General features: G+C 43.5%; 1 protein-coding gene across 7 annotated transcripts in view; it reads right to left on the reverse strand.

Moving 5' to 3' along the window:
* NMNAT2 (nicotinamide nucleotide adenylyltransferase 2) overlaps positions 1-12,112 on the reverse strand; it is a 221,166-nt gene that overhangs the window by 139,590 nt on the left and 69,464 nt on the right. Inside the window, exon 2 of one of the 7 annotated variants that reach the window (XM_060396686.1) lies at positions 1-9,565. This exon is cut by the window's left edge and continues 39,661 nt beyond it. The exons of the other annotated variants lie outside the window; for them this stretch is intronic. The gene's annotated coding sequence lies outside the window, so the exon portion shown is untranslated. The remainder of the gene's footprint in view (positions 9,566-12,112) is intronic. 7 annotated transcript variants of the gene reach the window in all.

Genomic DNA, 12,112 nt, shown 5'->3' on the forward strand with positions numbered 1-12,112 from the left:
GTCCATCACCACCTTCCAGAGTTTACTCAAACTTATGTCCATTGACTTGGTTATGCCATCCAATCATCTCATTCTCTTTCATCCCCATCTTCTCCTACCTTCAGTCTTTCCCAGCATCAGGATCTCTTCCATTGAGTCAGTTCTTCCTATCAGGTGGCCAAAGTTTTGGAGTTTCAGCTTCAACATCAGTCCTTCCAATGAACACCCAGGACTGATCTCCTTTAGGATGGACTGGTTGGTTTTCCTTGCAGTCCAAGGGACTCTCAAGAGTCTTCTCCAGCACTACAGTTCAAAAGCATCAATTCTTCGGTGCTCAGCTTTCTATATAGTCCAACTCTCACATCCATATATGACTACTGGAAAAACCAGAGCTTTGACTAGGTGGACCTTTGTTGGCAAAGTAATGTCTCTGCTTTTTAATATGCTGTCTAAGTTGGTCATAACTTTCCTTCTAAGGAGCAAGTGTCTTTTAATTTCATGGCTGCAGTCTCCATCTGCAGTGATTTTGGAGCCCCAGAAAAATAAAGTCTGTCACTGTTTCCATTGTTTCCCCATCTATTTGCCATGAAGTGATGGGACCAGATGTCATGCTCTTAGTTTTCTGAATGTTGAGTTTTAAGGCAACTTTTTCACTCTCCTCTTTCATTTTCATCAAGAGGCTTTTTAATTCTTCTTCGTTTTCTGCCATAAGGGTGGTGTCATCTGCATATCTGAGGTTATTGATATTTCTCCCAGCAATCTTGATTCCCTGGCATGCTGCAGTCCATGGGGTCGCAAAGAGTCGAACATGACTGAGTGATGTGCTTCATCCAAACCAGTGTTTCTCATGAAAATAACCACAAACTGGTGGCTCAGATGGTAAAGCATCTGCCTACAATGCGGGAGAGCTGGGTTCAATCCCTGGGTTGGGAAGATCTCCTGGAGAAGGAAATGGCAACCCACTCTAGCATTCTTGCCTGGAAAATCCCATAGATGGAGGAGCCTGGTAGGCTACAGTCCATGGGATTGCAAAGAGTTGGACATGACTGAGTGACTTCACTTACTTCCACTTTCATGCTAAATCTTGGTGTTTATACAAAACATCTGATGAAATTGTGTTGGATGTTGTACATGAAGTTTTTTAAGATCAGTTTTTGAAAGTGACAAAAGGAATTCCCTGGTTGTCTAGTGGTTAAGGTTCTGTGCTCCGTGCAAGGGGTCAGGGTTCAATCCCTGGTCAGGGAACTAGATCCCACATGCGACAACTAAGAGTTCATATGCCATAACTAAAAGATCCTGCATGCTGCAACCTAGACCCAGTAGAACCAAATAAATAAATATATATTTTAAAAAAGTAAAGCAATATAGTTGTTTTGAATATAATTTCTTCATAGGTGAAGTCATACTATATTTACATAATTACATATCCTGCCTTTTTCACTTGATATTACAGTGTCAATATTTTGCACAAAATTCAAAACTCTTTAAAAATTAAGAAACATCCAGGTAATATGTAGTCATTTGTGGAGATCATGAACAGCTAGCAATAGAAAAAATGAAAAATCCAAACCGTTCTTATGCAAATAGGCACATAGCTTAGGATAAAATTTTATTATACACACAAGCAAAAAGGGCTTTATACCAAACAACTTAAACAAATGTGAAAATATTATGCTCTGAAAAACTATTAGATGATTCAAAAATTCACTTCAGCAATGACAAAGACACTGATGCTGATATCTGCAATGAGTTAAATAGAACTGATGAAATGTACATGAAGAAAGGCAATATTTATAAACTTATATACTATGCCATAGAATATATACTTTGAATCTTCAAGAGTAAATATAACACGAATTAAACATTACTTTAAATGTCATCTATAGCCCTAAAAGTAAATGTATCACTCTCTCTGATGGGAAAACCCTGTTTTTTGGTATCTTCTTATTGAGAAAATATGGAATTCCCTTGATTTGGGATAAATGATTCATTTAGGCTTTCTTGACCAGTCCCTGTGGAATATCTAATAAATACAAGTAGTAAAAGAAAAATTAGTAACTCAAAAGCTTGCAGTAGCTTTGGCTCGTTTAACATTGGGGTAAACAACTCTTACACCTATATGCCTACAGGATAGCAGAGGACAAAGTTGGATACCTGAAAGTCCACAATCGTTCCCGTTTGCCTATAGGGTAAATCGAACACCAACAACTTAACATTCACGTGCCTCCACAATTGGTCAACTGATCTTACATGTTTCCACATCTGTCTTTCAGTCTTTGCCTCATCCACTCAATGTCCAGACAAATGAAACCACCCAGCATTTCAGTGCCAGTTCCAAAGGTTCAGCTTCTGTTCTTTTGCTCATGTTGTCCTCTCTGACTATAATGGCTTTCCCCTCCTGCTCCCTACCATTGCCAGACGTCTACATCTTTTCCCTTTCCAAGGTCCATCTCAAATACCTCTGTATCATTCTACACTTGAATAGAAGGAGGCTTATTTTCTGTAATCCCAAATCCAGATCCCAAGGGCTCTGCACCAGTGGCCTCTCTGCTTGGTTGGGAGTCGAGAGGTAGATTCTCAGCAGGAGTGGTCTTGAAGGTGAGTGAGGTCAGTCCAGGTAATAATAACAAGCACTTAGATAACACCAGAACGATCATAGCTAACTCTAATACAAAATTTGCTATGCATTAGGCACTCTATTAATTATTTCCCACAGATTAATTCATTTGATCTTCACAAGAATCTCATGAAGCAGGTACAGTGTCATCCATAATTTATGAATGAGGAAACGAAAACCCAGTGTAAGTAACTTACCCACACTGGCTGGGCTACGAGTAACAGAACTGAGAAAATATGAACTTGACCGTTACGCTTTTCCACCTTTGGACTACCAGAAAAAAAAGAAATCGGTTGTGGGCCGGATGACAGATGGTAACTGGGCGGTATGGAGGCCCGTGCATTTGTTTGGGTGAAGAAAGGGACAAACAATAAGCATGAAGAGAGATAACAAGTGAGGGAACAGAGTGGGATCCATCCAGGGCTTTCTTCCCGCTCTGGACTAATTTCAGGATCCTAAAGAAATATACTGCTGCCAGCTGTATTGGAAGATGCAGAGCATTTTAGGTACCTCATTACTTTTAAAATTACTAATAAGCCTGTCACATCTCCCCCATTAACCAGATGCTCCTTGAGGATCCATATTCAATTCACTTACTATAGTACCTAAAACTATACTTTGCACATGGTAATTAATCAATAAAATATTGTTAAATATCACAAACCATCAGTCCTCGGTTCAACTGGCTCTTTTTAATAAAGTGAACACATGTTAAAAGTATTTTAGGAAGATTTATATCCAACACTTTAAAAATAATTCCTAATTATTTTTCTTTATTGGATTTTGTTAGTTTTTTTTTAATTGTTTGTCTTCCCCAAGTAGTATATAAGCTACACAAGGGCAGAGACGTCATTCTTGCTTATCACTGTATTTCTGGCATGCTAGAACAAGGCTTGGCACTTTTAAAAGAACTTGGTAAATACTCATGAATATTTGAAAAAGAATGGACTTTGGAAATGCTCGCCAGATCTTTGTTGGGCAGTTTTTATTCTTGCCAACCAATCCTGACTTCGCGTATCAATACTATTCCATTACCCCTAAAGCGAGCACATGCCATGAAGTACAAGGAGCAGAAAGGGTATGGCTGGAGTGGGTTGGGGGTGGAGGATAGACACAGTCTCACACGGAGCATAGCATTTTGTCCCTTTTCAAATCTCCATTGCGCATCTCTGTCCACAGGGAGCTCCAGGCCTGCCAACTGGTCATCCCGCCACCCTCTCAGGCCGCTACCTCTATCACTGCAGGTTCCCAGGTGTCCTTCCTCCCAGACTCTACCCTGCCACTTGGCCCTGAAAAATTCAGGCTCTCCAGTTTACCTCTTCACACCTGTGGTCCCTCAGGATCCAATATCCTTAGAAGGAAGCATGAGAACTAAAAGAATTTTTCTCTTTTGTTTTTCTGCCACCCACAAAGACCTGAATTTGAATTCAAGTTTTTCCGTTTTATAAGTGCATGCATGCTCAGTCGCTTAGTCGTGTCTGGCTCTTGGCAGCCCCATGGACTGTAACCCACCAGGATCCCCTGTCCATGTGATTCTCCAGGCAAGAATACTGGAGTGAGTTGATCTTCCTGACCCAGGGATTGAACTCATGTCTTGTGCATGTGTGTGTCTCCTGTATTGGCAGGTGGATTCTTTACCACTGTGTCACCTGGGAAGCCCAGTTATTATGAGGTGGCTACAATGCCAAAGAGTGAAAAAAAAAATTAAAAAAAAAAAACAACCTGGTAAACAATGCCAAAGAGTGCTCAAACTACCGCACAATTGCACTCATCTCACATGCTAGTAAAGTAATGCTCAAGATTCTTCAAGCCAGGCTTCAGCAACACATGAACCATGAAATTCCAGATGTTCAAGCTGGTTTTAGAAAAGGCATTGGAATCAGAGATCAAATTGCCAACATCTGTTGGATCATTGAAAAAGCAAGAGAGTTTCAGAAAAACATCTACTTCTGCTTTACTGACTATGCCAAAGCCTTTGACTGTGTGGATCACAATAAACTGTGGAAAATTCTGAAAGAGATGGGAATACCAGAGCACTTGACCTGCCTCTTGAGAAACCTATATGCAGGTCAGGAAGCAACAGTTAGAACTCGACATGGAACAGACTGGTTCCAAATAGGAAAAGGAGTACATCAAGGCTGTATGTTGTCACCGTGCTTATTTAACTTTTATGCAGAGTACATCATGAGAAATGCTGGGCTGGAAGAAGCACAAGCTGGAATCAAGATTGCCGGGAGAAATATCAATAACCTCAGATATGCAGATGACACCACCCTTATGGCAGAAAGTGAAGAGGAACTAAAAAGCCTCTTGATGAAAGTGAAAGAGGAGAGTGAAAAAGTTGGTTTAAAGCTCAACATTCAGAAAACGAAGATCATGGCATCTGGTCCCATCACTTCATGGGAAATAGATGCAGAAACAGTGGAAACAGTGTCAGACTTTATTTTTTTGGGCTCCAAGATTACTGCAGATGGTGACTGCAGCCATGGAATTAAAAGACACTTGCTCCTTAGAAGAAAAGCTATGACAAACCTAGACAGCATATTAAAAAGCAGAGACATTACTTTGCCAACAAAGGTCCATATAGTCAAAGCTAAGGTTTTTCCGGTAGTCATGTATGAATGTGAGAGCTGGACCATAAAGAAAGCTGAGCACTAAAGAATTGATGCTTTTGAACTGTGGTGCTGGAGAAGACTCTTGAGAGTCCCTTGGACTGCAAGGAAATCCAACCAGTCCATTCCCAAGGAAATCAGTCCTAAATATTCATTGGAAAGACTGATGCTGAAGCTGAAACTCCAATACTTTGGCCACCTGATGTGAAGAACTAACTCAATGGAAAAAGACCTTGATGCTGGGAAAAATTGAAGGCAGGAGGAGAAGGGGACGAAAGAGGATGAGATGGTTGGATGGCATCACGGACTCAGTGGACACGAGTTTGAGCAAGTTCGGGGAGTTGGTGATGGACAGGGAAGCCTGGCATGCTGTAGTCCATAGGGTCGCAAAGAGTCAGACGCAGCTGAGTGACTGAACTGAACTGAAGTGAGCCTAAGAAAGCATCCCATTCTGCCCTTGTTGGCAGGTTGTTAATGCCGAGTGCATAAGAGCCGTGATAAGAGCACAGGATGGTTTTCGGCTAGTCCATCATAATTGCCTCACAAATACTTGTCAGCTGCTTGATTCTCATGGTAGTTATACAAATTATACTTAAAATTGAAGACTCTTGGCTGCTCTCTAAAAGGCAGTCATTTGAGGCAGCTCTTAAGAATTCGTAAAAAAAAAAAAAAAAGATAACTCAGGCTAGGAATGCCTGGCCAGATAAACCAAAGTCACTTTGGCAGGGAGAAATGTAAAGGAGAGGACATTTATCCAAAACAAAGGAAATAAAGAATTCCTCTCCAAGGCCAAGATGGGCTCCCTAACTAATGATGTGAAAGATAAATTAAACCATGTGATGCTGTGTATAATTTGGAACATTTGAAAGGTCAGCTTGGATCAGAGTGTAACATTTTTTCTTTTTACTTTTTATGAAGTCAGTTCTTGCAGAGACATGACAGTTCTGATAGCTCCTACAATTGGAATCATTCAAGTGATGCACAGGGAAGTTTAAAGTTTAAAAACTTATGCCTAAGAATCCATTAAAATCTGACTAAGTAATCGCGAAGGAGGGACAGAGACATCTGATATTTGGCACAGAGATAGCACTGATGAAGTTCTCTCACACACAAGCGCAGGGCCAGAGTCCGTAGAGAAATACCTCTACCACCTCAGTCATGTTCTGTCCCTGCTCCTTTGGCATATTTCTCTTCTCTCAGCACTTCCTTCCCCACCTGACCTTTCTCCCTATTTCACTGAGAAAACAGAAACTCTCAAAAGAGAGCTTCCCATGCTTCCACCCGCAGTCTGTCTACCCACTGGCACGGTGACTCAGTACCCTCCACTTCCTCTCCTCCTCTGATGGGTGGACTTCCGGCGCTCCTAAACAAAGCCAGCTCCCCTGTTTCACCTTGACCCAGCCCCTCTCGCCTATTCGAGGACATCCTTCCAAGATCTCTCTCTTCTCTTCCTTGCACTAGTTCTTCATATCCATTGGCTGATTCCCATCAGTCTAAAAACATGGTATTATTTCTCCCGTCTTAAAAAGAAACAAATAAAATACAGAGAACTCCTGACCCACGTTCATCTCCAACCACATACTTTTAGTCTGCTCCCTTTTGGAGTAACACTCCTCAAAGGAGCATCTGAATTTGCTCTGTCCAATTACACTCCTCTTTCTTGCTTATGTTCACTGCAGTCCAGCTGCTGCCCCCACCACTGCCGCAGATCTGCTCTTGTCAAAGTCTCCAGTGGCTTCTGCTTTGTGAGACCAGGCATCAGTCGCGGTGTTCATCTTAGGTGACCTCTCAGCAACATGTGATGTGGTTGATCTTGCCCCCCTTGAGGCACCAACTTCACATGTCTTCCTGCATATCGTACTCTCCTGCTTTTTTAAAGTTTACTTTATCTTATTTTTGACAAGGCTGGATCTTTGTTGCCTTGTGAGGTCCTTCTCTAGTTGTGGCTAACGGTGCAGTACACCCGCATCTCATTGTAGCGGCTTCTCTTGCTGCAGAGCATTGGCTCCAGGCGCATGGGTCTCGGCAGTGCAGCATGTGGGCTCAGCTGTTGTGGCTCATGGGCTCTAGAATGTAGGCTTGGTTGCTCCAAGGCATGTGGATTCCTCCGGGACCAGGGATGGAACCCATGTCTCCTACACTGGCATGTGGATTCCCACCCAATGCACCACTAGGGAAGTCCCAACACACTCTCTGATTGTTGTCTGCCTCATCAGCTGATGTTTCACAGTCAATGCCTGTTGACTTACGTCCCCCATCTTACCAGTCCCTGAACACTGCAGTGTCCCGAATGTTCAGTCCTTGATCTCTGCTCCATCGACGCTCACTTCCTCAGTGTTCTCAGCCAGTCTCTTGGCTCTAAACACCTACTCCAGGCTGATGATTCCCAAGTTATTTTTTAAAATTTTTATCTTTTATTTAGTAACAGTATATGCTTAGTCAACATGCCCATCTGAATGTCCAACCATCCTCCCAGAGGTAACACGCTCAAGACTCAGCTCCTGCTAATCCCTCCTGTTCACCCCACATACACAGTGATTCCACCTTTCCAGTGTCTGAGGCCAAAAACCTTGGCTCATTCTTGATTCCTTTTCCTTTTTCACCGAAACAGATCCATTAACAAATCCTATTGGTGCTTCCTGCAAAATATATCTAGAATCCTATCACTTCTTGCCACCTTTACCTCCCTGGTCCAAACTGCCATCATTCCTCCTCTGGATTACATGCACCCACCTTCTAAATGGCTTGCCTATTTCTAGTCTCAGTCCCAATGGTCTACTCTTATCATTGCAGTCAGAGTAAGTCACTGGAGGTCAGATCAGGTAGCACGTCTCTTCAGGAGCTCGAAAGCCTCTCTTTCCTTGGAGTAAAAGTCAGTGTCCTCCGTGGCTCTACACACTGTGTCCGTCATCTCTCTAACCTCACCTGTCACTCCCCCTCTCTCCCTCTATTCCAAACACACTAGTTTCCTTATTTTTGTCTTGGGCCTTTGAGGGAGGTGCTCAGTTTAGGACTTTTGCGGTTGCCATTCCCTCTGCCTGGAATGCTTTCCCCCCAGCATCCATATGGCTAAGTCCTCATCTTCAGGTTTCTGCTCAAGTGTCAGCATCTACTGAGGTCCCTCCCAAACACCCTTTAAAACTGCAACCCCACCTTTGGAACTCCTATTCCTCTTTCTTTTTTTTTTTTCAAAAACTCCCTCTCTCTCTCTCTGTTGTATTTTTTGGCACTTATAACCCTAACACACTACACAGTTACTTATTGCCTTCCTGCCTCCTATAGGCTGTAAATGCCACGAAGGCAGGGATTTTTGTCTGTTTTGTTCTCTGATGTACCTCCAGCAACTGCGCTAGTGCCTACACATAGCAGGCAATTTAGACAAGCATTGGTGGTGGTGGTATTGGTAAGCAGACTCATAAAGAGCATCTCTGGAAAACAAATACTCTCTCGCTGCTCCAGAAATTAATTCATCTCAAGTAGAAGATAAATTCATTCTCAGGCTAAATATACTTTTGCTGTACTGAGATTATACAACATCAATCACAACAGCAGCAGTTGTAACTCTCATGTTGTGCTTTCCATTTTGCACTGTTCTTTCTCCCATACAGCTGCATTTTATCCTCAGAAAAACTCTGAAATTGAACAGGGCAGAATGTGTCGATCCCATTTTACAGATGAGGAAGATAAGGCCCAGAGCAGTGAAACGTGCCCCTTGAGGGTTATCCAGGCGATGAGTACAAAACTGGGAGGAAGCCTGGTCTCCTGACTCCAAGATCAGGACTATTGTTGCTATACCAGTCAGCTTCTAAAGAAATAACCGGTCCTTCCCTGAGTATTCAGATGAGTCCTGTTAGGACCAGGGGCCATCACTATCCTAATTTGGGTCTTAATTAATTCAGTAAGTATTAAGCGAGCATTTCTTATGTTCCAGCCTTGTTCTAAACACTGGGCATACAGTACAGGATAACACAGAGCAGGACAGGTTATGCTCTCACAGGGTCTATATATATTTTTTAATCTTATTTATTTATTTATTTATGGCTGTACTGGATCTTTTTTTGCTGCATGGGCTGCATGAGCTTTTCTCTAGTTGCAGTGAGCAGGTGCTGCTCTCTAGTTGCAATGCACTCGAGTTTCTCATTGTGGTGGCTTCTCTTGTAGCAGAGCATGGGCTCTAGGGCACTCGGGCTGCAATAGTTTCGGCATGGAGACTCAGTGGCTGTGGCTTCCAGGCTCTAGAGCACAAGTTCAGCAGCTCTGGCCCACAGGCTCAGTTGTTCCTCAGCCTGTGGGATCTTCCTGGACCAGGGATCAAACCTGGCAGGTGGATTCTTCACCAGTGAGCCACCAGGGAAGCCTACAGAGAGATGTCGATAAACAAATAAACATCACCTAAAAGATGTTGGGGTGAGAGTGCTCTGATGAGGAAAGGAATAGAAATCGATGGGGAATTAAGGAGATGAACTATTTAGAGATGCCCAGTAATAGTTTATTAACAACCCACAAATCCTTCCTCTACCAGTGGGGTGGACAATGCTTCAGATTCTCTGGTGGAAACATGACAAAATGTGTGATTATACATTTGAATAACAAAGATGTTCAAGATTCTCTTTCTAGATGCTAGAAAAGCTAAATAAAATAGCCTAGTGGACTGTTTGAGAAGACGGAATCAGGAGAGACAGCCCTGAGTTACAGAAATACAATTTTGTTGAAGACAGAAGAGCTTTCTAACATATGAAGTTGCCCAGCAATCAAACAGCCTGGACGTGAGCTCCCTGTCATCAAAAGTATCCAATAAGTGACTGAATGACCTCTGGAGCTTCTTCCAACTGCAAATCTGATTGTTCCCTATTCTGTGGAGCCTCTCTCTACCTGAAGTCACCATTAGCTCTGCTGGGCAATGGGGTGAAGACAGGCATGAAAATCTGGCCCCAAATAGTGATTCTCTTGACAGCCCTCCCAAGGGGACGAGCAGTCACCTGACTGTTGGCCCTAGATCCTTCCAGCAGCAGCTCAAGCTGACTCTCCTGCAGGGAGAGTAGGGGCACATTCTCTCCTAGCTGTATCCTGTAAGACTTATCAAGGACGCACAGCTAAAAGAGGTGCTCTGCCTGGGTTGTTTGTCTTTGTCAGTCTCTCTACACTCACTGACAGTTCAGCCACCAGTGATTACAAAAGGGAGAATTATGTCCCAGACAGGAGGCCTTCCTCTCTGGATGTTCACTTGGCAATGTCCACCCCTACAGGTTCGAGATCCCTACCTGCTAACAACATCCCTGGATGATAGTCACCCACCTTCCTCTGCCTTTCAGTCATTTCCCATTTCCTCCACTAATCCTGGCAACCAGACTTCCAGGATGACTGCATGCTGGCCCAGGAAAAACATCATGGGACAGACACTGGCAACAACTACTAATATTACCCCCATTTATCCATCACTTCCTGTGGGCCAGAGTTTGCCAGAAACTCTGTATGTAGCGAGATGAACTAACCTCTATCTTAGAGCCAAAGAATTCATGCTTTTGAACTGTGGTGCTGGAGAAGACTCTTGAGAGTCCCTTGGACTGCAAGGAGATCCAACCAGTCCATCCTCAAGGAAATCAGTCCTAAATATTCATTGGAAGGACTGATGCTGAAGCTGAAACTCCAATACTTTGGCCACCTGATGGGAAGAACTGACTCATTAGAAAAGACCCTGATGCTGGGAAAGATTGAAAGCAGGAGAAGGGGACAACAGAGGATGAGATGGTTGGATGGCATCACCAACTCAATGGACATGAGTTTGAGCAAGCTCGGGCAGTTGGTGATGGACAGGAAAGCCTGGCCTGCTGCAGTCCATGGGGTCGAAAATAGTCAGACATGACTGAGCAACTGAACTGAACTGAACTGAACTGATGTGGCTGGGACATACTTAAGAGAACTTCAGTTGGGCAGTCTGACTAGTGGTGGTGGCTTTTGCTTGCTGAGTGAGATATGCCAGCCACGGGGCCTAGAGAGGTGCTGGAGGGAATAGAGGGGCTGGAGGGGGAGCTGGGCCAGGGAAGCTGAGAAAAGTGAGGGCAGGGGGACCATGGTAGTTTGTAGGGAGGACATGGGGAGGTGGGGAGCAGTTGTTGGAAGAAGAGATATGAACCTGCTGCCATAAGGGGAAGAACCAAATTTCTCCCTAAAGTTGCATGGAACATTTTGGAAATTTTGGTGATTTAGACTGTAATGCCTGCTATCTCTTGGTAAAATGTTTGGTAAAAATCTTTATCAATTAGTACCTAGAGACTGTCTGTGATTTTCAGGGGGTACAATTAATGCACCAGGGTTCAAGGTGAGAGTCAAGTGGTCAAAAGAGGTGGTATTACAATATATTCACATTATCTCATTCAGTCAACAGTCCAAAAAGGTAGGCATTATTATACTCATTCTACAGTGAGTGGGGGGAAAAAGATTACTGAATAATTATCTGTAGATGCTCTTGCCAACTACAATGTAAAAGAAGGGAGACAATTTTACACTTATATCTGTCCATTCTGACTCTGTGCCTGTAAGTAAGGAGAATGGTGAGTGGGGATACTTCATTCTGTTTATGGTCATTGCCCAGGTCGTTCTTTTTTCTTTCAATTTTTATTTATTTGGCTGTGCCAGAGTCTTAGTTGTGGTATGCGGGAATCTAGTTCCCCAACCAGGGATCGAACCCAGACCCCCTGAATTAGAAGTGTGGAGTCTCAGCCACTGGACCACCAGGGAAGCCCCAGGCCCTTCTTGATTTGCTCCAGATCTTCCCCTGTTTCCCTCTAGCATCTCCTCATTCTGGGCCAAGTCCTTCTCTTTGCTCCTCACTCTGCCCCGTGGACTGTCCACAGGTCTCCTTGGTGGCCTCCAGAGTCCTCTGGCCTATGTGCACTTGCTGGCC

This window comes from Ovis aries, chromosome 12, assembly GCF_016772045.2.
Source record: "Ovis aries strain OAR_USU_Benz2616 breed Rambouillet chromosome 12, ARS-UI_Ramb_v3.0, whole genome shotgun sequence".
In the NCBI taxonomy this organism is placed as follows: domain Eukaryota; kingdom Metazoa; phylum Chordata; class Mammalia; order Artiodactyla; family Bovidae; genus Ovis; species Ovis aries.